The sequence below is a fragment of the Phyllostomus hastatus genome, unplaced genomic scaffold (assembly GCF_019186645.2).
Source record: "Phyllostomus hastatus isolate PE091 unplaced genomic scaffold, TTU_PhHast_1.1 phas_scaffold_585, whole genome shotgun sequence".
NCBI classification, from domain to species: domain Eukaryota; kingdom Metazoa; phylum Chordata; class Mammalia; order Chiroptera; family Phyllostomidae; genus Phyllostomus; species Phyllostomus hastatus.
The window spans coordinates 18132636-18156146 of record NW_025334037.1 but is presented as its reverse complement, the minus strand read 5'-3'; the positions used below and the strand labels follow the sequence as shown (position 1 = coordinate 18156146).

The following is a 23511-nucleotide window of genomic DNA, read 5'->3' as shown; positions in this document are numbered from 1 at the left end:
GGTATGGCTCAGTGGATTGAGTGCTGGCCTTCGAACCAAATGGCCGCCGGTTCGATTCCCAGTCTAGGGCACATGCCTGGGTTGTGGCTGGTCCCCCGTGAGGGGTGCGCAAGAGGGAACCACGCATTGGTGTTTCTCTCCCTCTCTTTCTCCCTCCCTTCCCCTCTGTCTAAAAATAAATAAATAAATAAAATCTTAAAAAACAAAACAAAACTGAATGTGATACTTACACCAGGAGCACATATGTGCGAAATGCTAGGGTGCCGCCCTTGCCACCTGCCACCTGCATAACCCCGAGCTACAGGTGCCCCTTGCTTTATTCCTCTTGACACTTGGGAAGTGCCCACATTGGTCCCTGTTTTCCCTAACCCAGAAAAATCCAAAGAAGATTTGGCTTCCATGAAACAAGTAAAAAACTGAGAGTAGTGTTCAACGGTTGTTTTGCAGCGATCCGTTATAGAGGCAGGTGAGCAGTGAGTGGCCCTGCCAAGCTCCTTCCCCGAGGACCACTCTCAGCCTCTCAGCATCAAGCCACCTTAGCTTTGAATTGTGTCTCGGAGCATCTGTGCTTTGTCTTAGTTTGGTTTGTGCACCCCTTAGCAAGATGTGCTTCTTTATGCCTTTTTGGCTTTGGGAGGTGCTAGGTGTGTGGCAAGCGGAACTGATGGAAGAACCCATGGGTGGGTTCCGGTGGTGGCAGTTGGAAAAGTGCCCCTGCTACTTACTGTAAGTCATGTCTTTCCTAGGAGGAGCCCTCGTGGCCGCTCCGTGAGAAGGGGACCCCGAGATTGGCTTTATGGACTGCTTTCTTGGGGGCGCCGTCCTGTCGTTTGTCAGATCAGGGTGTGCCTACCGGTTCTGGCCTGGCTGTGGGGGCCGGGGGCTGATGGGAGGGTTGAAGTGGGTGGTTAGCCTTTGAGTGGAAAACAGGTGCTCACCCAGTCCAGTATGTGATATTTATTTATCTATTTTAAAGATAATCATGGACTCTTAACTTTCTTTTGAATATCTATGATCAGTAGACCACTGTGATGAAAATATTTTTAAAGCTTCTCGGTTTTCTTGGCAGAAAAAAATGAACACAAGGAGAAAGGTAAGGGAGAAATAGTAGGCTGGGACCTATCCTCTTCTGCCTTTCCCTTTCTGCCAGCCCGATGCGGTAAGAGGACCACTAATTCCTTGGCTGTGGACTACGTACCTATACGTAAGTCTGAGGTAGTTTGGGACACAGTGCGGTGAAATTTGTGCAGCCCTCTTTGTCTATGACGTAGTATGATTCCAAGGGTTGCCTTGGTTTTTTTTTTTTTCTTTACTTGATTAAAGTTTATTCTTTAAACTGCAAGGTATCGTTTAAATACAAAACTGAACTGGAAGAGAGTTAAGTTGGATCTTTCTGTTGACAAGAAAATTATTGACTCTGATAAACTCCTCAGTGAATTACAGAAACACAGTGGGATGTTTTTTCAACTTCTTTGTTGAAGGCTATGCCGATTCTTTTTGCACATTATTTGAGAAGAACCTTGTGGGCGGTTATAGAACTGACTCACTGGCTTTCAGGAGGACGGATTTGGCTTTTATCTCCTAAGGTGGGCAATAAATGCTTTTATTTGGTTTAGAAGAGAAAGGCTGGATAACCTCTTTACCATGACTTGAAATTTTTGAGCAGTCACATTGTGCTTTCCAGTGAGGTTTAGGGGAGAGTGTTGTGTAACCTGAGCCAGCCACGTTGCACTCAAGAGCAGTTGATCTTTCTGAACTTCACATTTGCAACATTCCAGGCCCTAAGAACGAACTTTCCTGTTAAGAGGAAAGAAATCGGACAGATACCTTAAAACACACAAACTTAATTCTGGCTTTAAAGCTTTTGTGCAGATATTTTAAACTTGCATAGGCTACCCATAATTTTAGGAAAACCGGGTAGCTTTAGGCTGAATGATTTTTTCTTTGTCGATGAGTGTAAATGTGTATGAGAACTATTTGCTTTTCTTGTAGAAGTGGATCTGTTGACATAGCATATATATTTTTTAAAGCTGGGAGATTAGCTGGCACGATAGCCTTCACTCAAAGTTGCCTTTTCTTGAGAATTTAAATGTGGTCAAACACGTTACCGTGAGATGAGTCACAAGTTGAACATTATACGTAGATTTCTCCCTGAGTTTGTATCAGAGTGGGTTTGTAAAGGAGAATTAAAAGTAAATGTCAGTAGATTGGAGAGCGAGATGGGGTGCCACTAGTGTGGAAATGTCATTTGGGAAAGGAACACTGCGGCTAAAATGATATTTTGTGTTTATATTCATCTTTCTTTTCATGTTACCACTTTCTGAATTCACAATCTGATCCTTTTTTATATATATATATATTGGAAAATAAACTAGAATTGGACTCCTGGAAAAATGTAGAAGAGATTATAAAATTAGATCCTTATACTCAGGAAATTGAAATATTAACAATTTTAAGCAGATTTCATTATCATTTATAGCCTAGTAAAGAAAGCATTAAAGTGAATACAATATGAGTTCTGAATTAAGCTTCATATAGAGTCCAAATTTGTTTATCTTCAACAATGTAATTTGAAGTTAGAATTTCAGTTTTATCTCCTCCTGTTCTCCCACCCCCTCCCTTCCTTCCTTTCTTTTCTTCAGTAACATTTATTCTACTTAGTGTCTCATGGCATATTTTTAGCAGTCTCTCTTTTAAAATTGATGAAGAACTTTGCCCTCCTCCCCCGCCCCCCAATTTGCAATCAAAATGTTGTACCTCTTCCACCAAAGTTTGGCAGAGGGAGGAAGAGAAAACACAAATACGTGACTATTAAGTACACGTCATCATTGTACCCATCTGTCATACTGCTTCATTTTTATTTGGTCCAATCAGAAGAACTGGGTTCAAGCCTTGGTCTGCCGTTAATTGGCTGTTTAACTTTGGTACTGGCTCCTTAACTTCTCTGGGTCACTCTTCTCACCCATTAAGCTGGTGAAAGAGATGGTTATTAGTGACCTTTTCTTGATTTTATGCCTACTTTGTAACTCTCAGTCCTCTTTCTGGAGGCAGTTTAGTTTCTTTCCTGTCTGACTTCCTAGTTAGTGGAGGATTTCACCTCTGGCTGACAGGATGAAGAAAACTGAGAACTGGGTTCGGCAGATTTTTTTTCTCAAGGCACCTGGGAAGCTGCTTTCTCAAAGCCGAGGAGATAGGTCATGTTGAAGTACACTGCTTCTAGGTTGTTAATCCAGACACATGGAAGTCGTCCACGTGGAAGTCATCTGTCTCATTTTTGCTCTCCACCTCTTCCTCACCACTCTCATCTAATCTCGCCTGTCATTTCTGCTTCCTACCGTATGTGGTTGTGTATAATGTGCACTTTTTTTGCTCAAATTTTTGAGGAAAAAATAAGGGTGCACATTATACATGCGTATAATGATTATACACCATGGGTATAATAGTCCCATGTACAGTGCACACAAAATGTGGGTGTGCATTATAATTATACATGGGAGCGCATTATACATGGCAAAATACGAGTAAACACTGCTTGCCTCTAACTTTTGTTTGCATCAGTAATGCCCCAGATCCAGTCACCATTGTGTTACCTAAATACTATGGCAGCCTCACAACTGCTCTCTGCACTGCTTGTCCTACCCTACCGTTCCCCACACAACAGCCGGTGTGATCCCATTTCACTCTCTGCCTCCTTCATGTGCTCCAGTGGCCGCCTCCTTTTGAGTCCTGTGGCTTACCAAGCTCTTCCACTTGCCAGGAAACATGCCACTCCCTCCACCTAAATGATTCTCTCCTCTCCTGTACTTTTTGCACACCTGGAACCTCCTCCATCATGCCTCAGCTTAAATTTTACCTCTTCAAATGTGTCTTCTTTGATTAAGCAATTTTCTATTACTCTCTCTCTACACTTTTCCCTGTTTCCTACTTAGCACTTATTACAGGTTGTAAAGAACTGATTTGCTTGTGTAATGAGTATAGGTCTTCACTATGAAAAGTTAGGTGTGGAAAAATAGAATGTTACTTCTCTATAGCTGAACCTAAGCCAGCTCATGGGTCTTCATTTTGATTGATGGCAGTGGGGGAGAGGGAAAGTCTTGCCAGTTCAAGATAAATTCAGGTGATTCTAGATTTTCTGTTTCTTTGTGGTAAGTGCTATATAATTAAGGATGCTTTCCTTTCACACTCCTTTTCTTCTCCCTTAAGGCAATGGAAATTCCGGAGGAGCTTCTGTGTTGTCTGAGCGTCTCGGATGAGGTATCTAGTTTGTGCCTTCTACTGTAGACAGTCCCTGCTTGGCCTATAGTGAGTTTTGAAAGAAATCAATAAAAAATCCCCTCTCCCAAATTCTGATCCATTGAGCTATCAGTCAAAAGAGGAAGACCTGAGTATGGAGGCCGACACAGCCACACTGTGATTATTAAAGCTGATGTTAGAGAATGTTTTATAACTGTGGCCCAGTGGGTTTGCTCATCACAGCTCTAGTCTCAAAAAACATTCTTAAAATAGTCTCTGACTGTAATTGCTGAGGTGGTTTTAATTAGAAAAGAACAATGATTTTCTTGATCTTCATTCTCCTGTGTCTTCTTAGGGGAAAAGGAGCTTGGTCATGGTCTTGGGGAATTTTGCCAACACAGTTGTAAGTATTTCTTTTTTAAAAAGTTCCAGAACAGTATCAGGTCCTATTAAAGGCTCTGTAAATACTTGTTGAATGAATGAAAGTATTTCCAAAATATGTGAACTTTCCTAAATGTGTTTATTTGGTTTTAAAACACAAATGTTGGAATATAAGAATTATTTAGTAGATGTCCTTGTGTGCATGTGTTTGTAGCTCTATTGAGCTACAAAGAATGAAACATTAGAGGTAAAGAACCTTTAAGATGGTTCCCTAATGAGCCCTGCCTTCTGGTTTTCAAACCCTTGTGTAATCCCTATTCCTGTAGTATAAACTAGACCTGGTAACTCATTTCTAACCAACAGAATATGGCAAAAGTGATGCGAAGTCTCTTCTGAGATTTGGTGACTTGAATGCCGTGGTTTCTATCTTGGGGTACCTGTCTCTCTGTCTTTGTCTCTCTTTCTGTCTCTGAGGGAAGCCAGCTGCTACAGCGGGATCTGCTCGATGGAGAGACTCATGTGGCAAGGAACTGAGGGTGAGCTAAACAGCCAAAAAAAGGAGCTGCAGCCTTCAAACCAATGGCTCTTGAGGAAACAGAGCTTGCCAGCAACGCTGTGAATGAACTTGGAAATGGGTCCTTCTCCACTCCAGGCTTCAGGTGAAGCTGTGCCCAAATTCCTTCCTCATAGAAATAGTGAGATAATAAGTGCTTGTTGTTTTAAGCTGAAAAGCTTGGGCGTCATTTGTCACATTACAATGAAAAACTAATACCGTATCTATGTGAAGTAGGGATAACAGAGTGTATCCTGTGCAGCACCTAGGAGCAGAGAGAAGGCACTCAGAAGGGCCCCATAGATGCGTATTAATATTTGTAAGTGGTAGACAACCAAAGTATTCGTTCAGTTGTTCTGTAATTAAAATTTTCATGTTGCCTTAAAGGAAAATGATGTCTTTTGGGGAGAAGACAGATAACTATAGAGAGGTCCTTATCTTTCATCTGAGTTTATGTTGAATGCAGGTGCCTGTATTGATCGCTGCCCCTAAAGTGAGGAGAGGGTGTAGGGGGGTATAAATAATTACAGCACACATCCCGTTTGGTAGACTATTGAGAATGAAACCTTTGAAAGAAAATCACATTGAAACGTGGGCCAGAAAATCTGGTAGAGGAGAAGACAGCTAACCCAATTCAGAGGGACCTGGGATTTTGGCGAGGTTAACAAATTTAAGTTTAGGGATAGCCTTTATAGACAGCAGTTTTAACAGTTTTCTGCCAGTGCCATATGTTGGGAATATTCATACAAAATATTTTTATGATGCTCTTTTCCATTTTGGAGAGGCCACAAAAATTGCAATATTATTGTACGTAGCCATTGAAATGAGGTAACACACATAAGGGGTGGGAAAGCACAGTGTTGGGGGCATGGGCCCTGCCGTCAGGTGGGCAGGGTTCAGATCTGGGCCCCCCCTGCCACTTACTAGTCTCATGACCTTTGGCATGTTGTTGAACATCTCTGAGCCCAGTTTCCAAAACTTAAAATCATAATCATAGCACCTATGGGGAAGAATAGATATCCATACAAAGATTTATCACAGTATTTCACATAACTGAAGGTTCTCTATCATTAATTATTTTTATTATGACCACAAGTACTGAGCACTGTGGCTCCCATGTAATAGGCATGCAGTAAATAGGAGTTTCCTGTCCCTTCTTTTTGCCCCTGACTTCCTCAAATCTAGTCCATAATATTTTCTGAGTTCTATTTATTGATTATTTATTCTCCCAATTCAAGGCCATTTTGATGCAGGAAATTTAAAAGATGCACTTCTTGGTGAAGGGCTAATTCTTCTCTTCCTCCTACCAGTTTTACTGTCAGCAAAGCCTTCCGAGATCCTCTAGCATGAAACAGCAGTCAGTACCTTGAACTAGGTAACAGAAGATTTATTTTTTCTTTAAGTTTAGAAATTAGTAACCAGCTTAGCTAGAGGAGAGTTTTTTAAAATCATCTGGTTATTCTGGATATATCAGATCGAGTGCCACTTTGCGTCTCCTGCATGAGCAGGAAGGGCTGTCGTCATTGTCTGAAATTGTAGGAGACAGATGCGTGAATGCTGTGCTGTGTCAACAGGACTCAGTAGTGGAGGGATGTCATGTAAGGAAAATGAGCCGTCGGGGATTACTTTAGACAAAATGAGTAAGGATTAACCTATCTGAAAATAATTTTTCATTTTTCTTATGAAATAAAACTTTGATTTCAATTTAAGAAGTTTAACATTGAGAGTATCAATAAACTTTCAGCATAATTTTGCCTTTGTACACTTTTGTATTTCAAATAATTCAGTTGAAAGGAGTAATTTTTTTTAATCTCACCAGCTCAAAGCCTATGGTTGAATTGAATTCATTACTCAGTTTCTAGGAAGAAATTGGTATATCAAAGACAAATAAACTAGGGTATCAGCAAGGAGCTGAGAGGTTTACAAAATTCTACAAGATCAGCTTTGACATGTTAGGAACAGAGGGAGCCCTGGCTGGTGTAGCTCAGTGGATTGAGCGCAGGCTGTGAACCAAAGTGTTGCAGGTTCGATTCCCCACCAGGGTACATGCTTGGGTTGCAGGCCATAACCCCCAGCAACCACACATTGGTGTTTCTCTCTCTCTCTATCTCCCTCCCTTCCCTCTCTAAAAATAAATAAATAAAATCTTAAAAAAAAAGGAATGGAGGGATTGTTTAGGATATTTAGCTGTGGAGAAGAGTTTAAATGCAGAATAAGCCTAAAATAAGCAAATAGCTCCTTGAAAGTGAACCCTCCCAAATTCAATATTTCAGTTAAGTACCTTAAATTCTTCCTTGGTATGGAAGTGATTTTATTCACTTGTTTTTAAATAAAATCTTATCAGTAGTCAGGTTCAGGTGCCCAAGGAGTATTACTAGGCAACACAACTGGGGGTTCACTTCTTTGCCCATTCATTCATTTGTTCATGGATTCATTTCTTCAAGAACTAGTGGATACCTACTGTCTGCCAGGCCTTGAGTTACGCTATGGGATATAGTGGAGAACCAAACAGGCCTGGGTTTTGGTTCCTCTAATTGTTGCAGAAATGCTGCCTATTATAGTGAACCGATCTCCCCTCTGCAGGAGTACAGTGATCCCTCACCTATCACGGAAGTTACATTCTACGGGACCTCCGAGATAGGTGAAAATCCACGAAGTAGCAGCATTATATTTATTTTATTATTTTTATATACTTTAAGGCTCTATAAACCCTTCCCACACTCTTATAAACATTTCCCACTCTCTTTTAACCTTTCCCACACTCTTATAAACACTTCATGTGCTCTTAAACACTTTCTACACTCTTAAACCTACATAATTTTAACAACATATAAAATTCTATATGGGTACTCACCAGTGAAGTATACTACAACTTGAATGACGAAGATCATGAATTATGTAGCTGTGCAGTACTGATGGTGATGAAGGTGATGACGATGAGATGAATGTACTGCACAGCCAAGAAGAGCATTACAGCTCCTCTGAAGGCACCACTTCATCAGGTGCTTCATCAGGTGGTGCAGTATCTTCGCCCTGGGCTGTAACTTCTGTTTCTGCCAAAGGCGTAGGCATAACTGATCTCTTCGTCCAAGTGATGAACATAGTTACGGGGAGTTGCTGGTGCTGCTTTTTATCGGCAGAGGCAGCTTCTCCATGCAGAGAAATGCTCTTGAGTCCAAAGCGTCTCTGAAATTTGTCAAACCAGCCCTTGCTGGCACTGAATGGGGTTGGTCTGGTGGGAGAAGCATTCGGCAGTCTTGCTTCTGTGTCGTCGTCCTTGTCTTCATCCTCATCACCACCATGTATGTCTGTGCTCTCTGCAAAACTATCAGAAAGTTTCTTGGTCTTCATCCGGATGGTGTTCTTCTTCCTGCAGTCATTTATCCACAGGGCCAATGCAGACTCCATCCTCACAATGGCCTTATTGTGGGAAGTGACCACCCTCTTTGCAGCCTTGTTAAAAGTCATTGTTGCCATAGACCTAATATGCTTCTCGTCTTTCTTTATGTAGCAAACAGTAGATTCATTGATCCCATAATGGCAGCCTACAGCTGCATAGCTTTTGCCTTCCTTTAACATGTTGAGAAGTTCCACCTTTTCTTGATGGTAAGCACATTCCTCTGGCACTTGGGTTCATTGCCAAAAGCCTTAGAAGGTGCAGAACGTTTGGGTGGCATCATAGGGCTTGAAATAAATTCAAACTTTTACGAAAACTTCACAAAAACACAACACCGCAGAGCAACACTACACAGCAATCAGGTGTCAATGTGAAGTGGACAAGGAGAGATGCTGAACGTGTGGGCAGAGTGTGGGAGAGCAAACAGACCCATGATACGGTCACTGAGCCAATCAGCGCCCAGGATACAGAGCACAGTACTGTGGTTGGTCGCCTTCCATTTCATCAGCCAATAGTGTGCCGTGCACAATCTCATGTTGGCAAACTTGCATAAGCAGCAGTGGCGTACTGCATTTCCTTTGTGTACAGTACAGTATTCATCTGCGAATGAAATACATACTGTATTTTATTTTGATTTAATATTCTTTTAATAAGTTTGAATTAACATTTTTTATATTGTTTTAAATTTTTAGGCCAAAATAATTAAAATCACAAATGTTATATAAATACCTATACACCACAAAATCCCGTGATATAGCGAAAATCCATTATTTTTATATATTTTAACTCTGCAATACAGAATTAGATGAATATTTTTTAAAAAACCTGCCATACGGTGAAGCTGCCATACGTGAACTGTGACATAGTGAAGAACGACTGTTTTCACAGTGCCTGTTAGCACATTAAGGCCCTAAGAAGTGCTGTAGTGAAGAAACCCCGTTAACCTTTTTCTTGCTTTTTTCCCCCTAAATCAAATGGTAGACTTGTTTGGCTGTCTTTGTTAAAAAATGAGGTGAAAACACCTCCATGCAGAATTTTCTAAACCTTATTTTGGCTTCCTGCTGTACTGGAAGCACCATGACTGGTGACCGCACTGGATTGGTTCACATTTCTACAGTGATTCATTCCATAGGCTTTTTGTTCTTTCTTTCAGAGCATCTCCTTCTTTCCAAGCTCCTTTTAGATGGTGGCTCCCAGCTGCACAGGAAACATGCAGACCACAACTCTTGCTCTCACTTGGAAGGGTGGAGTCTTCTCTTTAGCTCCACCTTTCCCTCCAGCAATAATTGCTTCTGCATGACCTGTTCTTCTGGTTCTTCTGCCAGGAGGAGTCCTTAAATCAGCAATGAAGGACACCAGGAGCTTGGCCTTGGGACTTGAATTATGTTGCCTCAGTAAGTCTGCAGCATTTTCTTCTCCATTACCACCAATTCCGCCAATCAATAGGATGCCTTCTATGGCTGGATCATTCTGAAAGGCTTCAAGGTAGTCAATAAAATCTGTCCCATTAAAAGGATCACCTCCGATGCCAGTGCACACAGACTGCCAATCCCACTTGTGTCATCTGGTAAATTGCTTTGTAAGTCAGGGTGCCAGATCCGGATATAATACCTGTTTTCCCTTTCTTGTGAATATGGCCAGGCGTGACACCAATTTTACATTCTCCAGGATGGATGGCTCTAGGGCATTTTGGCATGATCAGCTTATCTTTCCCTGGTACAGTAGTTTGTGCGTGACCCGTACTATGTCCTGCTGTGGGATACCTTCAGTAATGCATAGGACCGAGGGCACTTCTGTCTCAACAGCTTCATTAAAGGCAAAAGCAGCAAAAGGAAGAGGGATGTAAGTAGCAGAAGCTGTTGCTCCTGTCTGTTCTTTGGTTTCCTTTACAGTGTTAAAGATTGGTAAGCCCAGATGCCTCTTGCCTCCTTCCCTTGGAGTGTTTCAGCCAACAAGTTTGGTGCCGTATTCCAATGCCTGCTGGTGGGGAAAGGTGCCCTGCTCACCAGTGAAACCCTGACAAATATTCATTGTATTTTTAGCTTCCTGCTCTACTGGAAGTTTCTAGGAAGCTTTATGAGGGGGAACCCCCCAAAACTTGGAATTATCTTCTGGAGGGTGCGCCCCTTGTAGTACAGGCTTAAACCCCTCTAGGTGAGTGTTTTGGAACCCATCTGTATCAGTGTACTAGCTGCATTGTTGTGTTTGGCTTCAGTGAATTTTTTCTGAAGACTCTTTTAACGCAGTTGCCCATTTCACGATGGGTGACTTACAAGTGCACCTGACCACACCGTGCTGAATGTTCAGCAATTTTTGGCCAAAAACAGCATGACCCTCGTGCCCCACCCTCCTTATTCACCTGATCTTGCCTGGTGCAACTTTTTTGCCCCCACCCCCCCTCGCCCCCGGACAAAAAAAGTCCTCAAAGGGAAACATTTTACCGATGAGGACAAAAGTGGCAGCAGCACTAAAAGGCCTCAAAACTGATGAGTTCAAAAACTGTTTTGAGCAGTGGAAAAAACATCTCCATAGGTGTATCACATCAAATGGAGTGTACTTCAAAGGCGCCTGAAGTGTAAACATGTAAAAATAAATACACAATTTTTTATAAATAAACTCCATGGTTTTTTTGTGTGCCCCCCCTCGTATAGGAACAATGCCAAAATACATTCTGTTGCGAGAGGGAGGAGCACGACAGGAGGTGGGCGGCAGTAAGGCCGTGCTACCAGAGGCCACGGTCTCGGCGGCAGCCCCCCTTCAGTCTCCTTTGACATAATATTTTCCAGAGTTCTGCATCCCCAAAGGGCTATTCAGTCTTGCACCACACTATGAGAAATCTAGGCGAAGGTGAACTGTGCTGCCAAGAAAGACCGGATGCCATTGGATAACAAGGCAAGGAAAACGCTGATTTAATTCATACTTGCTGGTTGCAGGGACTCCGTCACCAAACAGGTCGGCGCCCCATGTAAGGAAGGCGGACCATGTTGACGATGCCTTGATTTTGTCTAAGACCCTCTCTGTTCCCCATGTTGGTGACGGGTCAGTTGTGGAGCTAGTTGTTTGCCATAGGGAACCTCCTTACCATTCGTGACCCACCATTTGGGGAACATAGATAAAAATGTTAAATATGTGGTTAAATTAGCTTTTTAAAAAACATTCCAGCGAATACAACTGATCAGAAAGGAGAGGTAATCTGCTTCTTATAGAACTGCACAGCTTCATGAAATCAGAATACCCATCAAAAATATATTAGTGTACTGCAAAAAATTAACACATGCAAAGTAATGTAAGCACATGCTACTTTTAATTTTTTCAGTGGCCCTGGGGCACCGGTATCTGCTATTTGCTGGGAAATCACTCATCATGTAGCTATTGGGGAAAGAGAGCACTTCAGCTCCTTTTCTGAGAGCAATCCAGTGCAGTGTGGATATTAATTAAATTTATTAAACAAATAACACAGCGACTTGGGGAAGCAGGGGTCCATCTGCCAGTTCTGCAGACAGATCTCTGCAGAGATGTGAGCTGAATGGTAGTTAAAGCGAAGTTGCCGAGCTCAGCAGATGGGCTCTTGTCTCCAGTGGGGGAGATTTGGTGGCGGTCCAACAACTCTCTTCCCCCTCCAGGTTTTTGTTCCTTGCAACTGTGATTGAAGAAGCCCTTCTCTGTCTTTTCCCAGCCTTGTGCCTCTCCCCCACCCCCTTTGTTTATTTGAGCAATGTTTAAATCCGAGTGATTTGTTAGAGAGGCAAGTCCCGGCTGATCTCATTCTGTGTATGTGCTGTAAAGCTCAAGCAGAAAATAATTAGGAAAATGTAATCCCATTGACTTTACACCCCACTTGTGTACATTGCCTCAGCTCAGCCTCGTGCCCTGGAATAAAGTCTCTGCACAGATTCGCATTTAGTCAGCATCCCCATTCTCTGCATTTGGACGTTCATATTATTCTGAGGTTTAGATGCTCATTATTCTTAAAATTGTTCCTTACGTTGCTTTTAGACCTACATGCCTTTTAAATGGTGCAAGTGAAGGATTCTTGTTTCATTGGGGTTTCCCCCCTCCAATGTCTTCATATTCTGTTGGCATGTTTCGAGGTGCCTGAAATCCTGGTGTCTCCTTCCCTCGCCATCTGGGATGAGATGTCACTGATAGTGTCAGATCGGCACATTTGTGTCTGCTCTGTCTTTTAAAAACCCACATCACCACCTCTGGACCTACCTCTCCCATAAAAAAAATGGTGCATTTGAAACCCTTCTGTAAAGGAGAACCACTTCAGTTTCAGTTGAGTATCACTTCCCAGCATTTGGTATAATTTTTGACAAAAGCCCACTTGGACAGAATTTAATGCTAGGATGGTAGATTTGGTGTAAAATCACCCTCCCTGGCACACACCCCTTATCCCTACTTGAACCTTTGCACAAATAATTCTGTAGAAGGCTCTCTTGTCTTGCTGTGTCCCCTCATCTGCGATCTATGCCTTTCCCAGGACAGGGCGGGTAGTGGTGTGGGGACAGACCCACGCAAACCCTGCTAGGCAGATTGTATGCTTTATCAATGGCAAAGTTTTGGACTAAATAGATGCCACCTTGGGCTTGAGTCCTGAAGTGCCTTTGGCGTGGAGAGATAGGTCTGGTTTCAGTGGGACGTATTAGCTGAGATGAAGGCACCTCTGTGGGATAGAAACTCTTCCCATCAAAATGATCCCCTCCCAACCCCTCAATCCTCTGCCAGCAGAGATTTTCACAGGCACAGAACCCGAAGAGAAGAGTGGAAGGATCTGGAGTTACGACTATCCCCAGGTGTACTGAGTTTTATGGAAATAAGGAGGTCAAACCCTTCCTTCAGTTTGTAATAAGAACCAACAAATGTACCTCTTCATCCAGAGGACAAAGAAATCTTGGCCGGCAGAGAGCCCTGTCCAACCAGGATGGTCCATTCATTTCTGCTGCAACTGAAGGTGTTTGACCGAGCCTGTCCTTGGTATCGGTCCGTGTTTGTGCTTTTTGGACCCTACCTGAAACCTGAAAATCCTGAATCTCTTTGGGCTTAACCAGGAGATGCAACACTTTAGCTGCTGTTGTGAGTTTGTCCCCAGCCAAGTTTCTACCTCCCCCTCAGGCCACACTAGTATTAACAACACGAAGTTTTCCATTACTATGGCAAATTGTCGGAATTAGGTGAAGATTCTTGTTTTTCATTAGAGCTCTGCCAACGTTTATTGTGAACTCTTAAGAGTTATTGTTCCACCCCAGTCCTTTATGGTCATGAAGTAACTGGTGAAAAATGTTTGTTTACCAGTGAATTGTCGGTGAGCTGCCAATTTATTTCTCTAATTTGTTGGAAGTCAAAATTGGCTGGGGCCGGAGGAAGACTCGACATTTTGAATTCATAGGCTATTTACCAGTGTCGGCTCTGTCTCTCCTCCCGCCCCCGCGTACCTGCACTAATTTCGTCCGCCGATTTAAATCACAATCTAGTTGCTCTGGCATCTCAATTTAAGGGAAGATTGGACGTTGTTTTTCAAAGGGAATTGCAAGTGGTTTACACTCGCCTGAAAACAGATTGTGGCCTCTTTCCCCAGGATAAGCTTAGAAATTAGGTATAAATCTCAGGGTTTCATTCTTAGCAAAATGTTTTCAGCCCTCTTGTCCACACGTTAGTATAAATGAACAAAACAGAGAAAAGCCAGGAAACATTCTGACAGTGTGTGAATGTTTCTGATCTGCTTGCTGCGCCTGCCATTCTACGGAACACATTTTGTTTACTCTGTGGCTTCTAATTGCTTTATTGCAGCTTTTGTAGGCAGCCTGACAACTTGGGACTAAAGGCATAAAAAAAGCTTTTCACTGGGGACAAAGTTAACCTTCGTCTGTAAGGAAACAGAGCATAGCTTTAAAAATAATAATATATTTTAAAATTATTTGGGAAGGACTAGTATTTTTCAGATGTTTTAATTTATTTAGCTTTAATGTACTTGTCTTCTAAGAGCTCAAGTACAAACTTTAAAAATAATCACTCCGGGGGCTCCTAGAGTGAATATTTTGTAAAAAGAACCAGGTTTGTGAATACCATCACGAGCCTCAGGCGGTAACTGTCTCCAGAATTAAATGCTGTGGCTTTTCCAAGCATGCCCCTCCCTCACTGTCTAGAAAAGGGGCTGGAGAATGATGTCTCTGAATGAGACCCAGCGCTGGCAGCCCAGCTCCTAAGGTAAAAAGGAAGGTTCATGGTCACTGTCACCCTTAATAATCTCACAGCCCATTTCATTCGCGTCTCAGTCTTGATTCTGGGACCATCTCTGAAGCTTTTCATAGTCCTGGATCTGATAAATATTGATTGATTGTTGGTTAGATCTGCCTTTGGTTTCTAGGAGCTGAGTGAAATAGCCCAGCATTCTGTGTTTTGGTCTCTGGCCAACTGAGCCTTCCCTGTCCCGATACCCCTGATCCTTGCAACGCTGTAGAACACTGCCTTCTCTTCTTATAATCTAGTCTCCTGAGGTCAAGCTGACAGGAGGGGCTTCTGGGAGGCTAGAGTGATTCTTTGGTTCTTACTCTACAGCAGATTTTAACTCAAAGTCAGAGTCTTACAGTAGGAAGTGAATTTTTAAGACACCTTAGTCCATCTCCCTCCCAACAATAACCCTTATTGGAGGGGGTGTTGGGGTATGCGGAATAATGCTGCTTGTCAACTTGTAACGACAGAGAATTGAGCCTCACATTGTTGGGGCTTTTAATTTTGTGAGTTATAAATGTTTTGGATGCTAGAAACTTATTTTTTACACTAATGAGTAAAAATCTCAATGTAAGGAAACCCGGGTTTATTTCTGGAGGTGGTGATGATAAAGTCAGTTCAGCTCACTGATATCACGATTTCCTTTTCTGTGTCGTATGTCTCCATGTATGCTCATATTTAATAATTGGCTACCATTGCTTGTGCACTTAGTATGTGCCAGCCCCCGTGCTGAGCGCTTTACATCCATCCCACCATTAACCTTTACAGCCTGCCAATTCTCATTTTAAAGATGAGGAAATTGAGGTCAACCCAAAGACTAATCGAAGTAATCTAAACTAATCTGAAGTCATAGACAGAAACATAAACCTAGCAGAATTTACAGAAAAGATCCAGTTTTTCAGTGACCCAAACTGACTGCACATACCAATGTAACTGCATTCCTCACACATGCTGACACTTTGGGGTGATGTCTCATCAAGAGTGTTGGTTAGGTTGGGATGATAATAATAAGGTCAAGGTTGTAGGTTTGATGTGTGAAACCTACCAGGTTGTGCAATACAGGGAATGGTCTGCCTTTTTACTCCAGATTGCCCAGGATTGTTGACAGTGAGGCAGTGTGAAAAAAGGGGAAGGGTAGCTACTCATTCCTGGAAAGATTCTTGAGACTCATGTCCTGTTGGTGGTTCATCAATCTCAACTAAACTTTAAATCCTGATGGTATGTCAGGCTCTGTGCTAAGTGCTGTCTGCCTGTCGTCTCGTTGAATGCACACAGCAGCAGTGTAGGAGTTCTTTTCTACATTACTTATTCCTTCACGAAGCTTAGAGAAGTGAAGAATCTTGTCCAGGTTCCCTTGAGCAGCAACTGGAGAAGCTGGGACTTAAATCTCTGTCTTTTTCACCTTGAATTCTTAGCCACCAAACTCTGCATTTTTGCTCTAAGGTGCAGTGAGACCGTGCTTACAGCTTTGTTAATGAACAGTAGCCATCTTCTTAACACGCAGTGAGCAATTTGAATTTCTACAAGATACAAGATGTCTATCTTTTCTTAGTATCCAATGTCTAATGGCTCTGAAATGCGAGCAAAATCATTTCATTTGTAAAGGTGACTCTGACAGCCATCCATCGGAAGAGCTCAGCAGTAGGTTGTTCTATTGCTATTCTGTTTGTTCATGCAAACAAGCCTTTGGAAAACTGCACATATGCATTTAAATACTGACTGCATGGAGACAGTAGGAAGGACTGATATACTCAAGTAATTAATTTTACTTACTCCTCTTTGCGATGTTTTGCCTGGGAGTTTGGGTACAATATACATGATTTATGTGTCATAGATCTAAAATAATTGTAATATTTCTGGTTTCAGATAAATATATTTTATAATAAAAACAAATGAACAAATCAATGAAGTGATTTGAGATACCCAAGGAGGTAGATCACTCTAGTCAAAATTCTTTATGAGTTTTGGGAAATGGCATTAATTTTCTTAGACTGGTTCAGGATAACATTTCAGCAGATCATCAGTACAGTGTGATTCAGAACATCCTGGACTATCTGATGGTCCTAAAGTTCTGGGCATAAGTTTGGCCTGTAAGTAAGTTTGATTCTTATATGGGTCATTTAGCTTCTTGTGCCTGGTCCTGTTCTGGCTCCAACTCTGACCAAACATTGTTTACTTGCCAGCTTTCAGTCACACAGAGGGCAGGGAAAACTGGGTGCATTGCTTGTGCAAATTTATCACCACTTCCAAAGAAGGGGATACACCCCCCGCCCCCAGGGACATACCATTTTTGTTGGTAGATTCAGCAACTATTTTTAAAGAACAATTTACATTAAAAAATGTAAAAATATATATATGATATGCTAGAATTTGGCACTTGTTTACTTAAACATTATTCAACCTAATGTAAAACATAAGGCTCGGGCCCTTTAAAATTTTTTCGTTAGATTTTTTAATTCAACTATAAAGACAATTCAAGTGAGAAAGTTCAGCGCATTGATTTTGTTCTTTGAGTCATTGCACTGTAATTAACTCAGTTGCGTTTTAAATGCAGCACAAGAACATCTTTCTTGTCTGTTTATGTCAGGAAAAAATGGCTAATGAGCACTTATCAAAAAGATGAACATTTTTTCATTAGATTAAGTAAAATCAAAACAGATTTATAATGTACTATTATGTTTCAGCTTGGAATAAATTGAGCAAAGGAGCTAATATCTCCACAGCTTCCTGAGAATTTATTTGCATGGCAGGATCCTCCTCCCCCACACACTTAGACTTGAAGAAAGTGCCCATTTGTGGAGACTTTCTTTGTGGGGTCAAGGCACATTCCCAAAGGATTGGGAAAGCTCTTAATATCCTTTGTAAAATCTGAGTATGAAGCAGTTGTCAAAATTGATTTTCTTTGGATCATGCCAGTGAGCATTGCCTCTTCATAATACATTTCTTTACAATTGATTTTAAAAATGACTTCCCTCGACTTTCTCGTGTGGTCAGTCAAAATGCCGCCTGGCACTTGGTATCACACAGAGCTTTTTTCTATTTTGAGATTTTTGTTTGTATGCAAGTGGATGAATATTAGCCTTGTGTTACCAAAAGGTACAGGTGACGAAGGTTGATGCCTTAGGAAAATTCAATGCAAAAATGTACAAGTTTAAGAACTTTCTCCTTTTAAACAGGCATTTAGATGGCAGGCTATTTTCAGGTCATCAAAGAGTCTAAGTCAGTACTTGCTCTTCTGCTATGTGAGCATTACGTCTGTCTTCATCAGGACCTGGTTGGGGGCTGTGCAAGTATGTGCATATCCATGAAGCTACCAATATAGCACAGTCTTACGTGGGTAAAGAATCTTGACTTCCTTGAGTTTTCTGAGTTTGCATTAGGGCGAATGGACAACAGACAAATTCCCTGTATTAAAAAAGAGAGAGAAAGAGACTGTTCTGGACACTAGAAACTGAACTTAGTGTAATCATATAGCTTCTCTCCATATAGCACACTTTTGGGAAAACATTTTGAAAGAAGTATAATGCATTCATAAAGGAAAAAGCTTGATGAATTTCTACAGGGTCACGTAACCGTGTGAACACCATCTAGACCATGGTAACACTGCAGAATCCTGCTTTGTGCCCCTTCTTAGTCATTATCCCCCACCCAAGGTAACGGTCATTCTGATTTCTATCATGGATTACTCCTGATGTTTAGGAACTTTATATAAATGAAATCATACCTCAAGGACTCTTTCGTGTTTGGCTTCTTTCCCTAAAAAACACATCTTTGAGATTTATTCATGTGATTGTGTGTAGCATAAAGTCATTATTTTTTATTGTTGAATAATATTCTATTATGTGTGTTGTTTCCAGTTTGGGTCTATTGTGACTGATGCTTCTGTGGATATTCTTGTATTTGTCTTTTTGTGGACACATGTAGCATTTTTGTTGGTTATATACCAAGGAGTATTGGATCAATTATTATTCCAAGGATAATTGGAATTACTGGATCATAGGACATGCGTTTGTACAATGTTAGTAGATACTGGGAAATAGGTTTCTTTTGGCACTGCTTTTTAGTTTTCAATGTATAGGTCTTACACAATTTTTGTTAGCTTTGTTCTGAGGTGAGTTATCTTAAGTAGCTCATATTATGCTAATGTAAATGATACAGTTTTAAAATTTCATTTTCCAAATGTTTAGTGTTAGTAAATAGAAATACAATTGAAATTTAAATATGAAGGCTGTATCCAGTAACTTTCTAAATTCACTTTTTAATTTTTAATGTGAGGTTTGTCCAGAAGGTATGTAGCCAGGTAATGTGAAAAATAGAGACGTTTATTGAAGAAGATACAAGAAACATTGTACAAAGGACAGTAACACCTCAGTCCCCTTCAAAATAGGCACCTTGGGACCTCACACAGTTCTCCCTGCATCTTCTCCACTGTTCAAAACACTCTGCAAAACCCTTTGTTGGAATCATTATCAGCTGCCCCATCATAGTTTCCTGAATCTCATAGATGGTCTGAAATCTCTTCCCTTTCAAAGGTGATTTTAGTTTTGGGAAAAGCCAGAGGTCACAGGGCTGCAAATCAGGGCTGTATAGTGGGGCTGAGTCACCTGGGTGATTTAATGTTTCAACAAAAAACGCTGCATGGGATGTGATACGTGAATGGTGTGTTGTCATGATGAAGCTGCCCATCACCAATTGCCCACAGCTGTAGCTCTTTTCATTGTACTGCATCTCTCAGCTGATGAAGAACATTTAGGTAGTACTCCTTATTAATTGTTTGGCTTGGAGGGGTGTACTCGTGAGGGACAACACCTTCCCAATCAAAAAAACATAGTTAACATGGCCTCGATTTTGATGCGACTTTGCTGCGCCTTCTTCTGGCATGGAGAGCTAGGTGACTTCCATTGGGATGACTAGGCCTTCGTTTCCAGATCACAGCTGTAGACCCATGATTCATCCAGATAGGATCTTCTTGAGGAAATCTTGTTCATTGGTAGCAGTTTGAATCAAGCATTAGCAACTGCAACATGATGTTCCTTTTGCTCTGGTAGCAGGAGCCATGGCTCAAATTTGCCATGACATGTTTCATGCCAAGATCCTATGACAAAATCTTGGACACAGCACTTTTTGGAATCCCCAGATCAGCTTCTAGTTCTCACACTGTCAGTGGCCTATCTTTGTTGGTTGCAGCCTGTACACGTTCAGCATTCTCAGGTGTTCTGCTTGTTGCAGGCCTTCCAGAATGTGGGTCACCAGATTCTTGACCATCTTTGAAGCATTTGTGCCACATTTTTATTTGCATTATACTCTGCATTGTCCCTGAAAGGCTTCTTTCTGAATCATCTGAATAGTTTCCACACAGGAGTGTTCAGGCTTAATGCAAAATTTGATTTAGATCTGTTACTCTGCTCACTGAGTCATTTTGAATATGGTGGCGACACAGCACACATGGTCACTCAACGGCATCTACCGCTCCCACTGACTAGTACCGTGAAGTTGTCATTGTTCACGCATGTGCATTCCAGTCCCCTCTCCTTGGCTTCCAGGTTACCTCAAGGTTGTGCAAACTGTTCTTGTTATATTAACAATGCTGGACTTTTTCTGTACAGACCTCATAGTTTATTTGTATATTATCTTAAATATTTTATGTATACATGCTTCTCACTTGTGAACAAAGAGAGTTTTTTTCTTTAACAGTTGTTGAAAAATAATTTTAATTTCTTTTCCTTGACCACAGTAGAATATTTAATAGAGGTAGTGATTTCAGACATCCTGTTTGATTCCAATTTCAGGGAAAAAGCTTTCCTATTTTACCATTAATGTATTTACTGTAGGTTTTTAAAAAGACAATCTTTATTAGTTACGGCAGTTCCCTCTAACAGTTTAAACATCATGAATGGGCATTGAATTATGTCAAATAGTTTTTCTTTTGTGTCTATTTATTGACTGTATAATTTTTCTTATTTAGTTAGTGGGGTAAATTATATTGATTGGTTTATAAATGTTAATAGCTTTGTATTACTGTTATAAATTAACTTGGCTGAGATCTGTGGTTTATATATATCATAGGAGTTGATCTGCTAGTATTTTGATTTGATTTTGCCAAATTTTTACATCTACGTTCGAGAGAGAGATTGGCTTTATACTTTTACCTTATTGTAATTATTTTTTGTTATAAAAAAACTTAGTGATAAGTTTTGGTATTAAGGGTTTTACCTCGTAAAATGAACTCAGAATTGATTTTATTTTATCCATTCCTTGGAATAATTTGTAGAAAACTGGTGTTAGTTCTGAAATGTTTAAGTATGTCATTGATCAAGCCATTTGGGCCTGAGGTTTTCTTTTTGGACAGGCTATTAATTAGAGATGCATATTTTTAATGGACAGAGGACAGTTGAGATTTTCTGTTTTTTGTGTGTGTCAGTTTTGGTAAGTTAGTATTTTTAAAAAATAAATCTGTCCATGTCATCTAAATTATCAAATGTATTCCTGTAAAGTTATTTATAACATCTTATCTTTTTAATATCTATTTAAGATCTGTAGTGATACCTCTTTTTTTCATTTCTTACATTGATAATTTGTATCCTTTCTTTTTTCTTTACAGTCTTACTATGTCTTTATCAATTCTATTTGTCTTTTTCCTCAAAGAACTGACTTTAGGCTTTATTGTATCCCTTTATTACAGAGATTGACAAAATAATGGCTCAAGGGTCAAATCTCACCCATCACCTATTTTTGTAAATATAATTGTATCAGAACACAGCCACATCCATTCATTTAATGTGTTGCGTATGCCTGCTGTTGCACTTCAAGGGCAGAGCTGAGTAGCTGTGACATATCTGATGTCTTATGAAGTTTAAAGTATTTACCATTTGTCCTTTTACAGAAAAAGCTTGCTGATGTGTGTGCCCTTTTTGTTTTTTCCCTATTTCATTGATTTGTGTAGTAAATCACTTTCATTATTACCCTCTTATACTTTGAGTTTAACTTGCTGTTCTTTTTAAAGCTTCTTGAGATGGATCCTTACATTATTGATTTCTATCCTTAGATTTTCATTTAATGATGGTATTTTTCTCTAAGTACAGATTAGCTATATCTCACAATTTTTATGTCATATTTTTGCCATCATCCTATTGAAAAAACTTCCTTATTCCCATTGTGATTTCTTATTTAACTCATAGATTATTTACAACTTTGTTAATTGATTTTTTAACTGTATTGTTAAATTGCATATTTTCACAATGCAATTTACATGGACCTTGCATACTGAATTTACGTAGTCTTCTGCACAGTGCTTTTTTTGGTTGACAACAAAGATATCCTGGAAATCACTCCATATCACATATCCTTTAGTTTTTATTTACAGCTGCATGGTATATCGTAGTGTGAACATATCCTAGTTTATTCCATCAATCTCGTATATGAGTTTTTCCCCAATATTTCCAATTACAAACAGTGATGTATCTTGTTCATATGTATTTTTGTAGCGGTGAAAGTGTATCTTCAAGGTAATCTGAGATGTGGGCAAAGGGTAAATTCATTTGTGGTTTTGTTAGATGCTGTCAAATTTCCCCAAGAGGTGGGACATCCCCCCAGCAAAGTGTGAGAGGGTCTTTTTCCTTGTGGCTTTGTCAAGAGAGTGTGCTGTCGAGCTCTGTAATTTTTACCAAACCCAATCATTGAGAAATGGTATGTCAGTAAATTATAATTCTCATTTTTCTCATATGTCTGAAGTTGTCCATCTTTTCATATGTTTAAAGATCATTTAAAAATTTGTATTTGTGAATTGTAAATGATTTTGCTTCTTTTTCTATTATTTTTTTTTAATCTTCTCTAAGTTTTAGAGTACTTTATGTGTTTGGGATGGATATCACCCTTTCTCTTTGATTCCTGTTAGTCATAGTTATTTTAAAATCAGTGTGAGTCTGTGGGACTATTTTATTGTCTTAAAAAAGTTCTTTTGGGTTTTGGTCACTCCTAGGAGGCCTGGTAGTTTTTGACTGAATGTCAAACTTTGTGTGTAAAAAGTTGTAGACTCTTGATGGTGTTCTTTTCCTGCAGAAATGATCTCGTTTTCTACAGGCTAACAGATAATACTTGGGTAGATAACCTTGATCGAGGCTGGCCAGTTCCCCTCACTCAATGGAAGGAGCCCTTTTTGGGTTGAAACTGACAGTCTGGGGTCTTTACCTTTCTCCTTGGCAGTCCTCAGTACTATGCAACTTCTATTTTCTCCCTAGATTTGTGGCCTTGTAGCAGTTGCTTTCTGTTCGCTTCTCTGTCTTATCAGAGCCTGTGCAGCTTAGGAATCAGCAAATGCCTTGAGGGGAATTTGCGCTGTAAGGCTCACTTCTCTGCAGCTCGCTCTTCTCCAGGACTCTTGGCCTTTCGATTTTTGTCAGTGTGTCCAACACAGCAAGACCACTGCAAGCTTTGGGCTGCTGTTGTCTCTTCAGCCTTATTCCCCACCCAGTGAGTTGGCAAATACTCTGCAGAGAAACAGCAGTGGCGAGTGCAGGGCTCACTTTGGTGTGTTACCCTGTCCCTAGGGTTGCAGCTTATAAAGTCCCGATACCTTCATTATTTCCTCAAATCTTCAAAGAGCTCTTTTTTTTTTTTACATCTTGTCTAGCTTTTATAGTTGTTCTCAAATGGAAGGGTTATTCTGATACTAGTTATTCCATCATAGTGGGTAGCAGTAGTCATCTTTCCACTTAGC

General features: G+C 40.5%; 1 pseudogene; it reads right to left on the bottom strand.

Moving 5' to 3' along the window:
• Positions 1–9713: 9713 nt before the first annotated feature.
• Positions 9714–15461, bottom strand: LOC123809922 (annotated as a pseudogene).
• Between the last annotated feature and the right edge of the window lie 8050 nt (positions 15462–23511).